The 21,020-nt window shown below is 51.8% G+C and overlaps 1 pseudogene; it reads right to left on the reverse strand.

Moving 5' to 3' along the window:
- Positions 1-1,473: 1,473 nt before the first annotated feature.
- LOC129203083 (SUN domain-containing protein 3-like) lies at positions 1,474-6,865 on the reverse strand (annotated as a pseudogene).
- Between the last annotated feature and the right edge of the window lie 14,155 nt (positions 6,866-21,020).

Consider the following 21,020-nt stretch of genomic DNA (forward strand, 5'->3'; position numbering starts at 1 on the left):
CCTCGTGTTCTTCCCCCTGCCCACCCCCCAGCCACCCCAACTGATGAGGTGGAACAAACCCTTGGGGACAGGAGAGGAGGCTTTCTGCAGCATACCCGTTGAGATCGTGGGCCCTGGGCAGTCGTCTGCCCGTATCCGCTGAGGGACGGGCACCAAACATCCTGGTTGCTCGGGAGCGAGCCAAAACCTCTGTGATCTCCGTTCCCTCGAGACCGAGAGTGACAAAGGCGCAGGGACAACCCCGATCTTATGCCCTGCTGTGTCTACCTCAGCGCTGACGATGCTTTGTGACATCAGCGTCGGCCAGTGATGTCACAATAGGAAAGGCAGCGCCCCGTTTCGAGGCAAAGTCCAACCTGACAGGGAGCAGGTTTTGCCCTCCTCTCCGCAAGGGAAGAAAGCCTACAAAACCAGAATGTCTCCTACCAAGGGGCCAGCTCTTTGAATTCCCACTGAAGAGGGACAGATTTGGGAACTGCGAGAAACCTTTCCTGGCTTCTGCAGCTTTTGACGCTCTGTACAAGGAGGGCCTTCAGAGGTGACTGAAGTCAGGCACCAAGTCCACGCAGTGTTTCTCTCGCGGGGGCTCAGGTTCAGCTTGGTGCCTGTCTTCTTGCAGCCTGAGAAAGGCAAGGGGCCAGAGGGCACAAGGGGCGGGTGCCTCGCGGGTTCGTTTCTGGTTGTTGCCGTAGGCACTGCGCTCTGTCTTCCAGAGGACAGGAGACACGTTTAGAGGAGAGGATGGGAGCCTGCTCGACTCCGAGCATGCTTCCTGCTCCACGTGCTCTTCAGAGGCTGGAGTCCTCCCCTCTTCCCTAAACAATAGACGCCTTGTGTTTTGCTTTTCTCCCCAAACCAACAACTCCCAGAGTTGGCAAAAGCATGTGACCTTATCCCCAAAAGGACAAAAGGAAGCCCGTCCAATCACAGATGAAACGCCAGAGCTAGCCCGCACAAAGAAATGGCTCTGCCAGAGCGGGTGCTGTGTTGGATGAGAGCCAGGTTGCAGAGGCGACACGCGCGCATCCCCCCGCACGCCATGGGAGGAGATGGCGCGCCCAGCGGGAGCAGCTGAGGCCCCTCGGCGGCCGTTCAGAGGCAGCTTGAGACAGAGTTCCCCTCTAGGAAAGGTGTCTTGACTTCGGCAGGACACGTTGAGCTTTAAGTTACCATGCTATCTTGAGTGGGTAGCCTCTCCTACGCAGTTCCGGGCGCCCAAACTTTTACCGTGCTTTCCTGCTTCTCAGTCTGTCTTCTTCTTACCGCTTGGTGGTTCTTTAGCTGCACATGCCTTCAGTCCTCCATCACAAATAAAAATGAAGATATCCGCAGGAGATGGTTCTTAGTCCTTTGTTCCCTCACCTCTTCCTCCCGGGAAGCCTGCGATAAGCTCATGGGTTGAGAGGAGGACAGGGAGCTCTCTTAGCAGTTAGCCTCACAGGCAAAAGAGACTCAAACTCGACTTGGTGAAAATCAGTGGAATTTATTGCCAGACAAAACTGACACCTCTCCCCGCATCGTCTTTGGGAGGATCACCGTGCACCCTGAATCGATACAGGCAGGTGTAGTCCGGGTGGCCCCAGTTGCTCAGCACTTCCAGCCTGATGTACTTCACGACCCCAGAGAGCTCGTTCTGAAATGAGAAGAAGAAACGAGTTGCCTTTTCCTCTCTGGCATGCGACGACTGACAGAGGAGTGCCACAGCGACGGACTCCTTCAACAGCTTACTCTGGCTGCCCTGCGAGGTCTTTTGACCTATCGTGGTCAAGACGTTCTTATCCTGCTCTACCTCATTTGGCCATAAGATCAGTCAAGGAAGAAGCAGCTACCAGAAGCTTCAGCACATAGATTGGCAAGTGCTTCTCGCCTGCTTTGAGGCACATGCTTCCACAGTCACCAGACCCAGTGGGGTCAGTATAATGCCTCGTTGCCTTCTCTAGAAAGCCACTGAAACAGAATGGCCTCCCTCTCGCTACCAGCAACAACAGAATCCTCAGAAAGCCCAGTATTTCTAGGCTTGAACCAGCAGGCCAGTAGTAGCGCACACTACGGGATGTGGCCGCTTGTATGCGCTTGGAGTCCAGACGGTCAAGCTGATTTCAGCTTCGACTGCGGCGCTTGTTGAGCGCTGAAGCTTAAAGCCAAGACGAAAGCAAAGAAGAACAGCAGTCCAGGCAAACACCCTTAGGAAGTTAAAGCAGAAGAAAGGCCAGCGTGGCAGACGCTCAAGGAGAGGGCTGCCTCTAGCCCTTTGGCAGGGAAGCTTCTGCCCCGCCGACCACATTTCTCCTCCTCCTCCTCCTCTCCTACAGCTCTCCTCCCTCTCGGTCCCCGTACCTTCAGCTGGAAGGTCTGTCTGGGATTCAGCGCTGCCAGGAACGTGAACTCTCCCAGGAACGTGCCCTTCTCCTCACGTCCTTCCTTCAGGCCCTAGAGAAAGACGGGGGTGGAGAAAACAAGAGCGTTTGGTACACCGTGGGAAGACTTAACTTCAGTCGCTGGAGTACTGGTTTATTTGGGCTACCTAGCCCAAGGAAGGTGAGCGCAAGAGGACGACGAGAAGCGGCAGCTAAGTAGCATGCCACGCTTGCCTACTCAAGCAGTCTAAGCTGCCAGTCAGAAAAGGAGCAGACGTTCCCAGTGAGAGGGGGAGTAGCCTGAGGATGACAAATGCCCACTGGGATTGGAGGCCAGAAGGTCTAGGACCGTGCACTGTGCCAGCTCCTTTTCCCTGTGGCTCCTGGAGTACCACCTTGCCCCAGAAGCTTCCTTTCGAGCAGTCCATTGGATATGGAAAGAGGAATACAATGGAAAGAGAGGAACTCTGAGGAGCTTGTTTCTTGTGCGAGCCAGGAGGAAGCCTCAGGCCGCTGGACTCTTTGACCCATATGCACTCCCCGCTTAGAAATGCTAGGCAACCCCCCGCCCCCGACTCGACAAATGACTTACGTAGACAGCAAAGTCCTTTGGAGCGCTGGGGATGCTGTCTCGATGGAACGCGCTCCCTGAAACATGGTCCATGGTGACAGCTCTGGGAGTGATTGGCACGGACAGCTTGATCAGGACGTGTCCCTGACTTCCTGGGAAGGGCCAGCAGTTTCCCGGGTGATTGTCCGGCTGAAAAGGAGGAGGAGGAGAAGAAGAAAGTACGTTCAGCTGGAGAAGGGTGCCCTGGCTCTCATTCCCGCCGCCAGCATCAGAGGATTATGAACTGATCTGGGCAACCAGCTCTGCCCTGAACCCCAGCCGCTGCCTCCGGTCGCACCCTGCGGGTACCGCGCAGAGAAGCCGTGGCGAGAATTCATGCCTCACAAGAGCCCTTCAGCGGAGAAGCGCTTCGATGGCAGGCAGCTGGGTGCGCTACTTGTACAAACTCTCCGGCCTCTCCCGGTCCAGAGCAACTCGCCAAGAACAAGCAAGGGACGGTGTGGCTGAAAGGCACCTGCCCAGAGCAGGTGGCAACTAAGGGCCCACCCGGATGAGCCTTTCCTGTAAGGGGAAGCAATCGCTCCCTCTCATCCAGGCCCACCTCCTGCCACTGGCACCAGCCAACTCTTCAACTTGTGCAGGCAGCTCAGGAGCAGCGAGCAGCAAGCAGTGCCAGGACGGCTGGCCAACACAACCTGGGGCCCTGCAGCAATGCAGGCTCTCAGCGCCCGCTTGTGCTCACTAAGAGCCCCGGGGAGCTCACACCCCAGACCTCTGCAGGCACCTTGTCCATTCTCCTTCCCTGCCACGCTGACAGTTTTCACAGTGGCTGGGAAGACAAAGACTGCCGGACCAAGCTGGCCTGTTAGAAGCTCGCGCGGAGCACCTGGGGCACTCCGGGAGAGGAAATACTCAACAGGCAGACACAGGAGGCGAGGAGGTCTGTGCAAGGTGGCGGCAGGAAAAGAACGCTCGGAGGAGCAGAGACAAGGGTAAAGGCGACGCTCAGCAGTGCCTTTGGTTCCTCCCCCCCACCTCTGTTTTTCTGTTTCTTGGTGCTCCTCCTACCTCAAGGATAACCTCTGGAGACCTCACGTAATCCACCAGCGGCAGGGAATACAAAAAGACTTTTCCTTTTGTATTCCAGAGGGATGGAGAAGTCCGTGAATGAATGACAGCAGCCCCTGGAAATTCAAAGATGAGCACGATCATCGAGCAATGTCAGGAGGAATATTGCACTATTGACTTGAGAAATGCTTCCACGTGGGCATCCATCTCCTACGGTGGGGTTCCCCTCTTTCTTACGGGCGTGATCCCCCTGGAACACACAGCAGGGACTCATCAAACTGTCCTAAGGGGCCGTGGAGAAGGACAAGAAGGTCAACTAGGCCTTCTGTTCTTCAGATGTGGTCTGGCCCGTTACAGACTCTGGCCGTGGGTACATTTGCAGGGCACGAGGTGGCCCTTGACTTCTCGCCCCTTCTCTCCTGCCACTGGATGCGTTCCAATGCCCGTCTTGTCAAGCGGGCCAGGAAGCGCTTTGGAACTGGTTGGATTGTACAGTGTCACGGCACCTGATGATTTGAGGGCATAATCAGGCATCGGGACTTGGTTTTCTTCCACCTTCTCCACGACATGATCGATTATCTCTTGCACAGCCTGGGAGGGAACACAAAGGAGAGCGCCTGTTAGAAGGAAAAGGAACGGGGCAAGCAGCTCCCCTGCAAGGCCAGCCAAGGTGACCTGGGACAAGGTTGAACTCAGATGGAAGGAACGCCGGAATTGCCCGGAAACCTCCCAGGTTTGCTCTACTCGGATTGACCGGTATCAGAATGGAGGGGCTGCTCACTCCGCTGCTCGGAGTGCTGAAGCTGCGGGAACGGGCTTTTCCTGTGGAGATGCCCCGTGCCAGGCAGCAGGGACAGAGAAGCCTTCTGGGCGTGAGATGGGACTGGGGTCAATATGGACTGCTGAGACCACGCTTTCTTTCTGGTCCTCCCTTGAGGAGGACCCAAGATCTGGGCGGAGAGGAAGGTATGACTAAGACAACTCTGCTTCCCACCACGGCTCTCTCTTTCCCCATAAGGAAGCGTGGAGCAACGGGAAAAGAAAGTGTGGCCACGCACAGCACTTGTTCCAGCAGCACCAGCCTTTTGGCTAGCTAGGACAGGGAACTGGAGAAGGAAACATGCCGGAGGGAGGAGAGAAACCTCCGAGTAGAGCCTTCTGCAGCGTGCCCTTACCTGTCCGGTAAAGCCTGGGAGCTTAGCCTGCTTCAAGGCTTCCTGGACGGCACGCTCGGCGACATCCTTTGCGCTCCATCGGAGGTGATAGAGCTCGCCCCGCACATTACGTAGGTGTTCTTCAAGGGTCGGGGTGTCGCTCAGCGCTTCTCCCAGCTCGTCTCCTGCAGGCCTAGAAAAAGTGACCAACGGAGAGACCGCAAGTGTTGTGGGTGGCCTCTCGGATGCCGTGGGAATGGGAGTGAGGCAGGAATCCTGGCTCTGGATGAGTGGCGGGGCAACCACGTCTGAAGCGGTTGGGAGAGTGAGTTCCAAAGTTCTCAGAGCTTCAGGCTGAGAAGCTGCTTCGCGGCTGCCTGGGTACATTTTGGGGAAGTGCTGCATTTTGGTGGAGCCCAGCCCAAGCGGGAGGGTGGCTGGATGGGTGGCCGCAGTCCCCTAATGGACGTGGGGAGCTATAGCTGGCCGTTTGGCAGAAGGGAAGAAATGGCAATGGGAGAAGCTCAGGGAGCTGTGTCAGGTGAAGTTTGTGTGAGGGGGCACATAAACGATGTCCTGTTGGGGCCGAGGGGCAGAGCTCCTCTAAAGAACCGTCTAGTCAAGGGGAAATGGTTTTTTACCTCTGAGTCTTCCAGTCCCCTCCAGGGAGGTGCAAGCGCTCCTGGAACGACAGTTAAGGGAACAGTCATTCCAAAGAGAAACCGGCCTTCTGCAGAAACGAAGGCAGCGCGCAACGACAGTCTCTGTACAGCCACGGGAAACAGCGAGTCACAGACACCGTGCCTGTTTGTGCTCGGTTGCTCCACTAGCATAAGCTCTGAAGACACCACCGTGGACCGGCAGGCAAGGCAGAAGACAATTCACATTGGGCATTGCCTTCTTCCAGAAAGCCTCCCGTCTTTGGCTTGGGCACGGCTTCCAGTCAAGCAACATCCTTCCTACAAAGCCTTCTACCATTTGTCAGGCATTCATTCAACAGGCCGAGAGGTGCCTGCAACCTCTTCTACGTATTCCTTCAGTTTCCCGTTGCCCTCGGCAGCTGGACTACTATCGGGCAGGTTCCCGCTACGCTTCCACGAGTGGTTTGACTGCAGCTCCTTTCTTGATACCACCCGCAGAAGTCCCATTGCTATGAAGCTGCTCGCTGAATTATGTGCCCACAAATGAATTTTTGAATTTTTGAAGTGGGAGGCACGTTGAAGACTCTACTAGCCATCAAAACCAACGGCCTCGAGTCTTCACACGCAAAGCAGTGCTGGGCTGAAACCTACGCAGGCCCAAATCTGCCTCATCATTGTTCTTTCTCAGCTGCGTGCAATGCCACGATCTGTGGAGACGCTGGTGTTCAGTCCAGTTGACCTTCACCTGAATGGCCTGCCAGGGTGGCTACTGTCCCTAGCCCTAGCCACAGGCTTTTAACGAGTGGCACTTTATGCCCTGGAGTTACGCTGGCAGAAGCAGCCTTGATCTGAAGAAACCTAAATGTCACCTGCATTTGGAAGGGCTGAATATACGAATAGATGTAGGCTTGGCATACCGCTGCAGTCCTCCAGAGGCTTTCTTCGCCAACCTGTCCCACGTGGTAAACACCTGTCAGACATACACCAAAGCTCTCCTTACGCTTTGAACTTGGTCTACGGCGGGTTATGCCTCAGGCTGCCCGCTCCCCTTTCCGCGTCTCTCCCAGGAGCCATAGTTGTCTCTCCTCTTGTAGCCGCTGAAAGAGGTCATGGTGGTGTACGGGCTCCGCAGTAGATGGACACGCCCTCCCCTGGAATATGCTCCTGGTCCTGCAGAAGCTTCTCAACCTCCTGGGGCAGGCAAGGTTAGCCACTGGCTCTCCCTCGGCTTAAGAGGACTGGCTTAGGCCTCCTGGGGAAGGCAAGTCATCCCTTCCTCACCCCCACCCCCGTTCTGCTCTGAAGCAGGGGGGACTGGAACACCTCTGTTGGGGACTTTCTGCTCTTAGCTGGGCTCCTCTGGTCAAAGCAGGGGAAGCGGACCAGGGCAGAATGGTTCCAAAGGACCACCCTCAGGTCTGAGCTCTACAGAGACTCACCGAAAGAGAAGAGACCAACAAGCAGCGCCCATGTCACCATTTGCAGAGCCTTCATTTTCCTACGGAGCAGCAAGGAGGAAAAGGATGGTGAAGCTGGCGGTACCCGTGCAGTTCAGCGGCAGCAGCAGCAGACTCGAGAGCAGCAGTAGGGAATGCAGGTCTTGAACCTGGTGTTTGTGGCGTGAGGACTGGCTCGGTCCTGAACAAGCTCGAGTTCAGTGGTGGAGCTGTCACCAACTGCACCAGTGGGGCATTTGGTACGGCAGCGACTGGCACCGTTTCGTTAGGGACAAAGGGCTCAGGATTGACTCCGCAACAGGAGGAGGACTTGCAACCAAAGCTGTGGCCGTACTTCACCTCTGTGAGGGTGGGGAGGGATTCTTTGGAAATGGAAGGGACGTAACAAACACCTGTTTCTCCTGCCCACCGTCCGATCGGTACTGCTGCTGCTACTGTTCTCCACCCCCTCTCAAGAAAAGGCTCAGCCTGTACCCCTACAGTTCAACAGCCTGCAAGGCAGCGGGGGTTGCGTGTCTCCCCTCTAGCAGCACTTCTTTAGCAGCCGGCTTGTCACTGGCCCCTTTCTTGGCATAAATGCGGACAAATGCAGACTGGGTAGGAGGGAGGGAGGGAGGACTGAACGTAAATGCATGCTGGCAAGCCATGGGGAACCAAGGAAACTCCAAAGAAGCACCCTGGTGGCTAGCCCCTGCTCCCCTGAGGCCTCATCTGCCGAGAGACAGCACGCACCGCTCTGCAAGACGGAAACTCCTCCCGCCTGTTCCAGGAGGCTCTTGAAAGGCTTACAGCGTAGACTTCATCGGGAATAAACGAGCCCTTTTGTCCTCCTAGAAAACTTTCTGGACCCCTCAGAGGATCTCGTGCTCCTTTTCCTAAGGCAGGCCACTGGTGAGGAGCTGACCAGGTTTCCAAAGGAAACCTCATCAGTCAGGAGCACAAGTCAAATCCACTGCCAACAGAGGAAACATCGGTGTCCTTCTGGTTCGGCTCAACGGGAAGACCAGCACAGCTCAGTAACGCATCCGCAGAGCGCAGTACAGGACTGTGCTAAGCTCTCGCAATTCCTACGGCAGGGATGTATCTGGGCAACTGCCTGGCACTCCCTCCGTGCAATCCAAAACGGACTTGTCCCTCCCTTTGCAGAGACAAAAGGCTTTCTAGGCCTAGTCCTGGTGTTCGTGAAGAGACCAAAGAGACTGCTGCTGCCTTGCACCACCTCCAGACCCAGCTCCCAGGCTGCCCTCGTGTTCTTCCCCCTGCCCACCCCCCAGCCACCCCAACTGATGAGGTGGAACAAACCCTTGGGGACAGGAGAGGAGGCTTTCTGCAGCATACCCGTTGAGATCGTGGGCCCTGGGCAGTCGTCTGCCCGTATCCGCTGAGGGACGGGCACCAAACATCCTGGTTGCTCGGGAGCGAGCCAAAACCTCTGTGATCTCCGTTCCCTCGAGACCGAGAGTGACAAAGGCGCAGGGACAACCCCGATCTTATGCCCTGCTGTGTCTACCTCAGCGCTGACGATGCTTTGTGACATCAGCGTCGGCCAGTGATGTCACAATAGGAAAGGCAGCGCCCCGTTTCGAGGCAAAGTCCAACCTGACAGGGAGCAGGTTTTGCCCTCCTCTCCGCAAGGGAAGAAAGCCTACAAAACCAGAATGTCTCCTACCAAGGGGCCAGCTCTTTGAATTCCCACTGAAGAGGGACAGATTTGGGAACTGCGAGAAACCTTTCCTGGCTTCTGCAGCTTTTGACGCTCTGTACAAGGAGGGCCTTCAGAGGTGACTGAAGTCAGGCACCAAGTCCACGCAGTGTTTCTCTCGCGGGGGCTCAGGTTCAGCTTGGTGCCTGTCTTCTTGCAGCCTGAGAAAGGCAAGGGGCCAGAGGGCACAAGGGGCGGGTGCCTCGCGGGTTCGTTTCTGGTTGTTGCCGTAGGCACTGCGCTCTGTCTTCCAGAGGACAGGAGACACGTTTAGAGGAGAGGATGGGAGCCTGCTCGACTCCGAGCATGCTTCCTGCTCCACGTGCTCTTCAGAGGCTGGAGTCCTCCCCTCTTCCCTAAACAATAGACGCCTTGTGTTTTGCTTTTCTCCCCAAACCAACAACTCCCAGAGTTGGCAAAAGCATGTGACCTTATCCCCAAAAGGACAAAAGGAAGCCCGTCCAATCACAGTTGCCTTTTCCTCTTTGGCATGTGACGACTGACAGAGGAGTGCCACAGCGACGGACTCCTTCAACAGCTTACTCTGGCTGCCCTGCGAGGTCTTTTGACCTATCGTGGTCAAGACGTTCTTATCCTGCTCTACCTCATTTGGCCGTAAGATCAGTCAAGGAAGAAGCAGCTACCAGAAGCTTCAGCACATAGATTGGCAAGTGCTTCTCGCCTGCTTTGAGGCACATGCTTCCACAGTCACCAGACCCAGTGGGGTCAGTATAATGCCTCGTTGCCTTCTCTAGAAAGCCACTGAAACAGAATGGCCTCCCTCTCACTACCAGCAACAACAGAATCCTCAGAAAGCCCAGTATTTCTAGGCTTGAACCAGCAGGCCAGTAGTAGCGCACACTACGGGATGTGGCCGCTTGTATGCGCTTGGAGTCCAGACGGTCAAGCTGATTTCAGCTTCGACTGCGGCGCTTGTTGAGCACTGAAGCTTAAAGCCAAGACGAAAGCAAAGAAGAACCTGCTGTCACCAAATATGGGATAATAAACTCTCTAATACTCCATTTTTAGTATCAGAAAGCAGGCATTCTTTATTATGGTGCAGGATGCATGGGGGATAGCTCCGCCTGTCGTGTATACCTTAAAACAAAAGTTCATTCTTTATATACCTTAAATACATGAATATTCATACATTTTCCAAGAAGTCTCTGCCTCTCCACTTATCTACTATATTTACATAATGCTGGCGTTGCAAAACTACACTACGCATGGGCGGGGGGTCTCGGGTGGTCGTCGGTGGTCATTTGGGGAGTTAGCCCCCCACTCCTTTTTCCCTTTTATGGTCACAAGTCTTTGAGGACAGTTTCTTCTCTTTGGATACTTCCCAACTCTGTTGTCTGGTCAAGCTGTTCTTCCTTATGAACCTCGTTTGGCCAGTCCTGCCAGGATGTTTCTATTCTCAAGGTTAGGATATCTTCTCCGTACACATTAATTACTCATAGGCCTTTTTAAATTCAAAGCTAATCATTGTTTGGTAAAAGAATTTCTCAACACAGCTACCAGAAGCTTCAACACATAGATTAGCAAGTGCTTCTCGCCTGCTTTGAGGCACGTGCTTCCACAGTTACAAGACCCAGTGGGGTCAGTATAATGCCTCGTTGCCTTCTCTAGAAAGCCACTGAAACAGAACGGCCTATCTGTCACTAAAGGGAAGCCGCAGGCCGCTGAGCTCTTTGAGCCGTTTCTGTCCACTCCGTTTACAAATGCTGCGCAACCCTGTGGCGGCAGCACCCCCCGCCTCCTCCCTGCGGGTCTGACAGCACGGCACCGGGGAGCGTGGTGGCTGCTTTCGCGGGAAGCGCACATGCTGCCCGTCACGTATGCAGGGAACCCCCAGCAACGTCTCCCACATACCGGAGCCATTTTGTGTCATCGTTCTAAGCTCAGTTTCAGTCACACCTCCCTTAGTTCCCAGCTGGCACCCTGAACCTGGAAATAAGTTCTGTCTCCCGAAGTGTGTGTCTTATAAGGTCCCTGTTCAGTTTGACCGTTCTACCTTTTTCTAACCCCATTAAACTTTTTTTTTTTTTAACGTATTTTGCCACTCTTGTACTGTCGCGACACTGAATTGGCGTAGTCGGCAGGATGCCGATGGCGCAGATGTCCCGGAGGCACGGCTCTGCGCCTTCCCCCCCTCCGCGGTACTTGCCGGGGCGAAGGAGAAATGGCCCGGCCCAGCAGCGGTCGTGGTGAGGGTGCAGCAACGCGGCGGTGAAATTGGAGATGGGAAGGGAACAGGGGCGGTGTGCGCCATCCTGGGTGCCTAACTCGGGCACAGGAGTACCGCAAGTGTTCCGGTGAATTAGAAGAAGATAATTTAAATAAAAGACCTAGAGACGGGCTGAGAAATGAATTAAAGTTACAGCAAGAGCGTACAGTCCTGTTAGAAGACTGAACTCACGCTAGCGCGAGCGTGTAACTCTATACCCCCCAGTGTTGCCCAGATCCAAAAGCTAATTGCGGGACTGGATCCCGAGGATTGGGACGGGACAGAAACAGACCCTGAGGAAAAGGCCCCCGGAACGGGGGGGGGAGGAGTTAGAAGAGAAAGAGGAGTTAGAGGAGTAAAATGTACGGCCACTTATTAAACCCGAGAGGCATACGGGTCCCCGCGGGGATAACCCCCGCGCCACATTCGCACAATTCCCTGGACCGCTCCCGAGCTTGCCGAACTCCACGCCAACGTTTCGCGCCACCCGGGCGAGACCTAAACTGAGTAGCCGTTGCGCGTCTCTCGAACGCGGCGGGGAGGGGAAGCGCGTATTGTTAAAGCCGTGATGAAGCGGCCGGTTCCTGGGGCTCGGGAGTGTTCCTGAGCGACGGGCCGGCAGCGATCAGCCCGTAACTTCCCGGGTGGCGTACTGGGCTGGGGGGGTGGACCCCAAAGAACGGGGGAGCCCGTCACTATTAAAGTAAAAGGTCTGTCCGAGCTGGCGGCGGGAGTGCAGGAGGCTGCCGGTATCCAGGCGATGCACGAGAGAGTACAATGGGATGTGCCGGTGGCCCCGCCAGCGGACCCCAGCCATCTCAAACCCCTCATCCGGGGACTGCCTGGTGCTTTAAAAATGCGTGTACCGTCCCTCAGGGAACAAATTAAAAGGGCCGTAGAACATAGCCGGCGGCACCTCCACCATCCAGCGCACGCCCTACCCTGCACGCAAGCGCTGCACGCTGCAGTTACGGACGGGCTGCGACGGGCTGGGCCGACCCGGGCCGACCCGGGCGGCGGCGCCGAGGGGAGCACGTGGGTTTGGCAAACCAGCCGGAACCCTCTGTCCTACTGGCTATCCCCGAACCATCCCCGGCAAACTGAGCCCTCCCCCTCACACGTTGTCTCTGCTGCACCTTCCTCTTCAGCGGGAGAGCTCCTCTCACTCTTCCCCTGCTCCAGCGTGGGGTCTCTCCCACGGGAGACAGTCCTTCACGAACTTCTCCAATGTGAGTCCTTCCCATGGGCTGCAGTTCTTCATGAACTGCTCCAGCGTTGGTCCCTCCCACGGGGTGCAGACCTTCAGGAGCAAACTGCTCCAGCGTGGGTCCCCCACGGGGTCACAAGTCCTGCCAGCAAACCTGCTCTGGCGTGGGCTCCTTTCTCCACGGGTCCACAGGTCCTGCCAGGAGCCTGCTCCAGCGTGGGCTTCCCACAGGGTCACAGCCTCCTTCAGGTGTCTCCACCTGCTCTGGCGTGGGGTCCTTCATGGGCTGTAGGTGCATATCTGCCCCACCATTAACCTCAGTGGGCTGCAGGGGGACAGCCTGACTCACCATGGTTCTCTCTACAGGCTGCTGCAAGAGGAATCTCTGCTCCGGTGCCTGGAGCACCTCCTCCCCCTCCTTCTTCACTGACTGGTGTCTGCAGCGTTGTTCCTCTTATATCTTCTCACTCCTCTCTCTGGCTGCAGTTCCTCCTGGTGGTTTTTCTCTGTTTCTTAAACTATAGTATCCCAGAGGCACTAGCGCTGTTGCTGATGGGTTCAGCCTTGGTCAGTGATGGGTCCGTCTTGGAGCTGGCTGGCATTGGCTCTGTCGGACATGGGGGAAGCTTCTAGCAGCTTCTCACAGAAACTACCCCTTGTAGTCCCCCTGCTACCAAAACCTTGCCATGCAAACCCAATACATCCGCTGCCCAAGGGAAGAAATCCTACAAAACCAGAATGTCTCCTACCAAGGGGCCAGCTCTTTGAATTCCCACTGAAGAGGGACAGATTTGGGAACTGCAAGAAACCTTTCCTGGCTTCTGCAGCTTTTGATGCTCTGTACAAGGAGGGCCTTCAGAGGTGACTGAAGTCAGGCACCAAGTCCACGCAGTGTTTCTCTCGCGGGGGCTCAGGTTCAGCTTGGTGGCTCTGCATCAAAAGAAGTGTGACCAGCAGGTCAAGGGAGGTGATTCTCCCCCTCTACTCTGCTCTCGTGAGACCCCACCTGGAGTACTGCATCCAGCCCTGGGGGCCCCAGTACAAGAAGGACATGGAGCTGTTGGAACGAGTCCAGAGGAGGGCCACGAAGCTGATCAGAGGGCTGGAGCACCTCTCCTATGAAGACAGGGTGAGAGAGTTGGGATTGTTCAGCCTGGAGAAGAGAAGGCTCTGGGGAGACCTTATAGCAGCCTTCCAGTACCTGAAGAGGTCCTACAAGAAATCTGGAGAGGGACTGTTTACAAGAGCATGTAGTGATACGACAAGGGGTAATGGCTTTAAGCTGAAGGAGGGTCGATTTAGATTAGATATTAGGAACAAAATTCTTCACTGTGAGGGTGGTGAGGCACTGGAACAGATTGCCCAGAGAGGTTGTAGATGCCCCCTCCCTGGAAGTGTTCAAGGCCAGGTTGGATGGGACTTTGGGCAACCTGGTCTAGTGGAGGGTGTCCCTGCCCATGGCAGGGGGATTGGAACTAGATGATCTTTAAGGTCCCTTCCAGCCCAAACCATGCTATGATTCTGCGATTCACTGCTTCCCATCTGCAGGCAGGTGTTCAGTCATCTCCAGGAAAGCAGGGCTCCATCATGCATTACAATTACTTGGGAAGACAAATGTCATCAGTCTGAATGTCCCCCCCTTCCTCCTTCTTCCTTCAGCTTTATATGCTAAGCATGACATCATATGGTATGGGATATCCCTTTGGTAGGTTGGGGTCAGCTGTCCTGGCTGTGTCCCCTCCCAACCCCTTGCACACCCCCAGCCTCCTCGCTGGTGGGGTGGTGTGAGGAGCAGCAAAGGCCTTGGCTCTGTGTAAGCACTGCTCAGCAGTGAATAAAACATCCCTGTGTTATCAACACTGTTTTCAGCACAAATCCAGAACATAGCCCCATACTAGCTACTATGATGAAAATTAACTCTATCCCAGCCAAAACCAGCGCATTCAGAGGGTCCATATTGATGAGTGAGTTGTTTTGATTCTTCAGTTGTGTTATGTTCATCAGCATATTTGGTAGGTTTAGCAAGAAACAGTCCTGATGCTGTATCCACAACAGTGAATGCATATTGACACACCCTAGACGGGGCTGGGGGCCCATGTGATCGACATGCCACGTATTCAAGGCCCACTGATCCTGTTTTATCTTTCCCCATGGCCTATATAGTGCCCTTAAATGTAGCTGCATACAAATAATATAATTATGTGCACATGCTTTATAAATATGTAATGGAGAAGGGGTTTGATTGTCAGCAATGTCCTGTGTTCAAGCAGTACGAGCTGATCAATGTCCACAAGCTATATGCGCATTTATGGCTTAAACATGTACTTCAGTGGAGGTCCTATTATCTACTTCCCTATTAATTTGTCACTCAAGTGAATCATCTTTTTGATGAGCTGAAACATGCCTTAATTTAAAGGATACCTTTGTACATATTGCCAAATTTGTTGCCATATATCTGCCCCCCCATATAGGGTATCTTTGTATGTGCCAATCCTCGGGCCCAGTGGGGTAACCACATTGTGAGGCTTTTGTATACCACCCAGCTCTCAGTGTATAATATGTCTTCCCTTCCAGGACAGCAAGAGTTGCTGCAATCAGTTCAGCCCACTGACTAGATGCCTGTACACCTGTTTGCCATAATATAATTCCTGGAAGCAGAGCATATGCAACTGCTCTCCATTGTGCTTTTCCAGTTGCCGTGTATGTTGCACTTCCATCAGTAAACCAGGCATCTTATTTGTGCTCTTCTATTGACTCGTCATAAGGGGGAGCCTCCTCCACAGGAGATGAAGGGATATCTCCAAGTGGAAGTGTTTTCCCTAGTGTGGGCATATGATTAAATAACACAGTTCCTAGAAGAGTGGCGTGCGGAGTGGTAGAAATAGTTGCTGCAAATAATGTTTTCATTTCCAATGTGTGGCTGCCTGAGCCCCTGCATGGGCCCTAATGGAATCATCAGTAATCCAGCCATGAATAGGTATGGATGTGTGTACAGTCACGCTATCTTGCCTGTAATTCTTTCAGTTTCTTGTAGTGCCCAAACTACAGCTAAAATTTGTTTTTCCATTGGGGTATAATGTATAGCAGAGCTTTGTAATGCCTTGGACCAAAATCCTACAGGTTCTTTCTGATTTTTTTGCCCAGTTATCTGCCTCAATCTCCATGAAACTATATAATCTAGAATTGTTACTTGTAATTCCAAAGGATATCCTCGCCTAGGAATATGTAATTGCACATGCTCAAACACAGCATTTCTGCAGGCATCAAAGGCCTTGTTGCTTGGTCCACTGCCAACCAACCTTATTCCTAGTTAATTTCTGTAGAGGGCGCATTAATACTGCCAGGTGTGCGATAAAAGTTCTCCAATACCCTAAAGTCCCAGTACAGTACAAGCACAGGACACATCTTTTGACTTTTTTGCCTTCAGTCTAGCTAAACAGTGAAATAGTATCAACTGCTGCTAGAACAGCCACAGCCTCTAGAAACCTTTGGTTAGCGTCAGCTGTAATTGATAATGGTTTGTGGCCTGATGCCTCCTGTCTAAAAGTATCCAGTGCTTTGGGCTGTACACATTTGAACAGTACTGTTGGCACAAAACTAGTGCAAATGACTTTTCTTACCCTTCTAGGGTACTGTTCCATGACAATCATCTGAGGTAGGTTAAGGTACCATCCCTGTTGAGAGCAGTAAGCCATACAAGCTGTTCCATCACTCGGTTCAAGCAAGATGTTCAGTCTGTAGGTGTTTTACTGTGGTTGGTACAGGAAAATGCTGGACTGTTTGCTGTACCTTATTTGGCATTTCTCTAATCTGTCCATGCCAAACTATTCCCAAAAATTGTACAATAGTACTAGAGCCCTGTTGTGGTTTTTTTATTAGTTGCCCAGCCTTATCCTGTAAAGCACTTTCAGCAATTTGGCAGCTGCTTCACAACAGGATCGCACTTCAGGAATCCATGCACGATGGTTATAGATCAAATAGCAAATCCTACTTGCGAAGTCCTGAAGCAGGAATTGACCATTTAAAATTTCAACTGTTCATCCTGCCAACACATCAATACCCAGAATATAATCTTTAATTGAGGCACTTAACACCGTTGTGGTAAATGGAGTGGCATTTCCTATTGTTAAGGCAACCATAGCTCAGAGGGCAGGGGTCAGATTTCCCCCCAGTCCACAGATTTGTGATGTAATTTCTTTATTATTAATATTACTATGTAATACAGTAACCTCAGCTCCAGTATCCACCAGAGCTAACACATGAAAAATCCCCCTAGATTGCCACTCTGTAGTTAAAAGAATAAAAGGTGTTGGTCCCCCTCGCAGTAAGAGACTACAGTGGTGGCAGTTTTGGGGGATCTGCCAAACCTTCATTTCTGCTTTTTTTGGCATTTGCCAGTTAGTGCCTTGCCTTGAGGTGGCAGGTAGGGTGGAGGGTGGGCATGGGGTTGGTGGCAGGGCCAGCAGCAGTCGGCTTTTTTGCCATCAATGAAACATTTCTGATGTTGCAATGCCATCTATTTCTTATCGTGGGGTACGGGCTTGTACAAGATCTTTACACATTTCCTCGTCACCCATGATGTAACTCTTTTTGGTTTTGCCAGCCTTACGTTTGTCCTGCTGAAACCAGGACAACTTTATTCACCACCAGCACGGATGGTCCCAAAATTATAGCCCAAATTTCCCTCAAGGTATTTGCTAGGGTGCCTACATTACCCATAGCATTTGTAACTGCTGGTACAGTCAAGAGTTTTAGTGAGGCAGATGTTCCTCTCACAAACTGCATTTTGATACTTCTCATTACTGCTACCCTGTCTGGATTGGATCCTGTAACCAACGCATAAGCCGTCCCCATTTGACGCATCAAATTAATACCTTCTTCCATTGTACACCAATTTCCAAGGGACAACACTAATTCGACAGGTTCAGCATATGATGTTAAAACTGCTGCACTCAACCATTGATACAGCATAGGTGCAATAATATCTTGCCCATCAGGACCTCTGCTATTTTGCAACCAAACATATCCTTGTGGTATCTGATCATAACTGGCTATAGGACTTAATGAATCTTTTTCACCCATTAATAAATGCATAGATACAGCTCCACTATCCCAAGCTCACAAAATCCATGCCAGTATTCCTTCCCCACTCCTTTGCTGATAAAGCTCTAAAAATTCCCTTAACTCTTTCGGAGTGTAAGTACATGTGATCTACACTCCCTCATCTGCTTGTTCCTGCTGCCTGATCATTTATATGAGGGGTCATGCTTCCACCATCTCCCTGCCTGTTAAATTCAGCTGAAATTCAAACTCAACCTCCAAGGATTCACTCCAAATATTTCCATCCTGTTCCTCAGGATCCCATGAAGGTTTTGTGGTGAGAGCACAAACTTGGGAAATTGAAACCTTACTCTTTCCATATCTGTCCCTTTGTTTATTAGCAATACGCACTACCAGCAGCTCCACAGTACCTTGCAGCCCATTGCACTGCTCTGCTTGAGTAGTAATCACTTCTTGCGTGATCGCCTTTCCATCTTGTAAAGTCCAAACTTCCTTTTCCAATTCTGTCATTTTATTCCCTAGTGCAACAACTTCACAGTCAAGACCTCTAAGACCAGTAATTGGTAACTATCCCAATCTCCCCACTAACTTGTGAGAGGAATCTGATGCCACTTCCCATGGCAATCCGCACATAGCTGTTTCAATTATCTGGGGGATAACCACCACCACGTCATCTAAAAATTAATATATCTGTAGGAGGCAATTCTTGGTCCTTTTTTCCCTCACCTCTTCCTCCCGGGAAGCCTGCGATAAGCTCATGGGTTGAGAGGAGGACAGGGAGCTCTCTTAGCAGTTAGCCTCACAGGCAAAAGAGACTCAAACTCGACTTGGTGAAAATCAATGGAATTTATTGCCAGACGAAACTGACACCTCTCCCCGCATCGTCTTTGGGAGGATCACCGTGCACCCTGAATCGATACAGGCAGGTGTAGTCCGGGTGGCCCCAGTTGCTCAGCACTTCCAGCCTGATGTACTTCACGACCCCAGAGAGCTCGTTCTGAAATGAGAAGAAGAAACGAGTTGCCTTTTCCTCTCTGGCATGCGACGACTGACAGAGGAGTGCCACAGCGACGGACTCCTTCAACAGCTTACTTCTGGCTGCCCTGCGAGGTCTTTTGGGCCCATGATGCAATACATTGTCACTCCCTGCTAACTGAACCACTGATGATGCTTGAATCAGACACCCACCCACCACTCCTCAGGGGCAACTCTCCCCTTCCACTGGGCTCCACATGGTCCAGCTCAGACCCTAAGGTCCAGAGTTCAGCCATACAACAGAAGTGGCAACATCTGGGCCTCACCACCCGAGCCCATGGCAGGCAGTGTACGGGATGGAAACCCTCGATGTCTGCAACCCTCTTCACAAAGAGGCACCAGTAGGACAGGAGAACCTTCCTGTGGGACCACACTTGGCATGACCAGATCCACGTACACAATGTTCACACAGGGAGGGCTGTATCTGAGATGGAGATGGCTATATGTGAGCAAGGAAAGAGAACTGGTGTGGAGTGCTATGCCACTGTCTTTTACTTTGGAGTCTTCTGACTCCTGATGTGTTCTGGTCACTAAATCCATGATAGACAAAGCTATGGTGGAGATGGCTCCCCCAGATAACTCACCCATGACTGGGGCATTTTGCCAAGTGCAACTTCACCAAGTTTTTGCATGCTTGACTGGACTAACACTCATTCTGTGACTACAAGGCTCCTTTTAATAGGAGTGCTGAATCGACACACAGTCACATGGTCCTAGGCACCTCCTCATTGGTGGCTATGAGGACTGCCATTTTCTCAAATATACAGGTGGCTCCTTTTTAGCTGTCAACCATTTCTTGCATGAGAAGACCCTGGAAAGAATTAAATTGCTGCTTCACTTGCCCCAGGAGTGCCATTGTTTTACCATAATGCTGTGGGTGAGATTGGCATGGCCTCAGGGATGGTGTGAGGGCATGGCAGGCCTCTTGGCATCATTCTGAAGGGCTGCGTCTCAGGCAACACACTGAAATACTGTGACCTTCCCCTTTGTGGAGAATGGGGAATGGCCAATGGTAACTTCCAAGCTATAGGAAGGGAAACATTATCACATAAATAAAGAACTAATGTTAGTTACAGTTAGCACAAAGTGTGGACCAAAGTAATGCCAGTTAATAGGTTCTGGGGTCACTCTTTCATAGGGTTTAGTTTACTTATATAAAAACAGACATAAGGGCTGTTGCAGAGGTACCAAAGCATGGTTCACTCCCAGTGGTGTTAGTAAGGCTGTGCTGTTTACTCTGGCAATGAACAATATTAAAAAAAAATGGCTCAGGAGTGATCACTTCCTGGCATAAACCTCAATGACACTATGGACTTAATTCTAAGAAAAAATGCTTGTTGCAAATAATTTTATGTTATATAATTTCTCTCAGGAAAATTAGCTGCACAGAAAACTGGCATGCTTTCATTCACCTGATTATATAAAAAATACATTTTATAAAAAAAAGCAACATGAATTATGAATGGCTTAGGCTACCACAGAAAAAAAGAGATACATGTAGGGGAAATTAAGAGTTTGACTATGCTTTTCTGTAGTGTTTCTACTGAGATGAAGTATGTTTGTTAGCATATGACTAACTCTCTCATTCTTTTGGTAGAAAAAAAACATTGTGTAGCAATTATATACCTTATTACCATAGAGTATGTCTGTGATCGTGACTTCTAAAGTTGGAAGAAAATAGAAGAGAGACCTTTCTTAATCATCACTTGGTGTTAATACAAAGGCACCAGAAGGAGCAGATGAAACAAACCATTTAAGTTAATATACACTTGTCAAGCAAGAAGCAGTATGATGGCATGACTCCAGTCTCTCAGAGGAAGGAAATTATTTTGTTCAGGGAAAGCTGATATCTCAGTAAGCTGTGGTCATGGTTTAACCCCAGTTAAACAAGGCAATTGCTCACCACTAGTTGACCAATGCCCAGCCCATCCCCAACCAGCAATCATGCCTCCAGCCAGCTTCCCCCAAGTTCATATACTGAGCATGGCATCATTTGGTATGGAATATCCCTTTGACCAGTTTAGGTCAGCTGTCCTGGCTGTGTCCTCTCCCAGCTTGTTGTGCACCTCCAGCTTCCCCACTATCAGGGCAGTATGAGAAGCTGAAAAGTCCTTGACTTAGTGTAAACATTGCCTAGCAACGACCAAAACATCAGTGTGTTATCAACACCATTCTCATCCCAAATCCAAAACTCAGCACTATACCCACTACTAGGAAGAAAATTAACTCTACCCCAGCTGAAACCAGGACAATATCCACCCCTTATTCTATACCATCTATGTCATGCCCAGGTCCCACACTTCCAATACATTCTAATGTATGTATGTACAATCCAAAGTGGCCATGCTTATGCCATCACATCCAACTGGGGAATAAGCCAAGCTAACCAGAGCAGTGACAAATGTTCCGTAGCTGCCTCCCAAGATGAGAACCAGAAAGCCAACCATCTCAAGGGTGTGTGGGGCTATAGTGGACCCTCTTGACACCCCTCCAGGGAAACCTCCATGCTCAATTACCTCTCTGAAATGCCTGTACACCAG

This window comes from Grus americana, chromosome 2 (genome assembly GCF_028858705.1).
Source record: "Grus americana isolate bGruAme1 chromosome 2, bGruAme1.mat, whole genome shotgun sequence".
NCBI lineage: Eukaryota > Metazoa > Chordata > Aves > Gruiformes > Gruidae > Grus > Grus americana.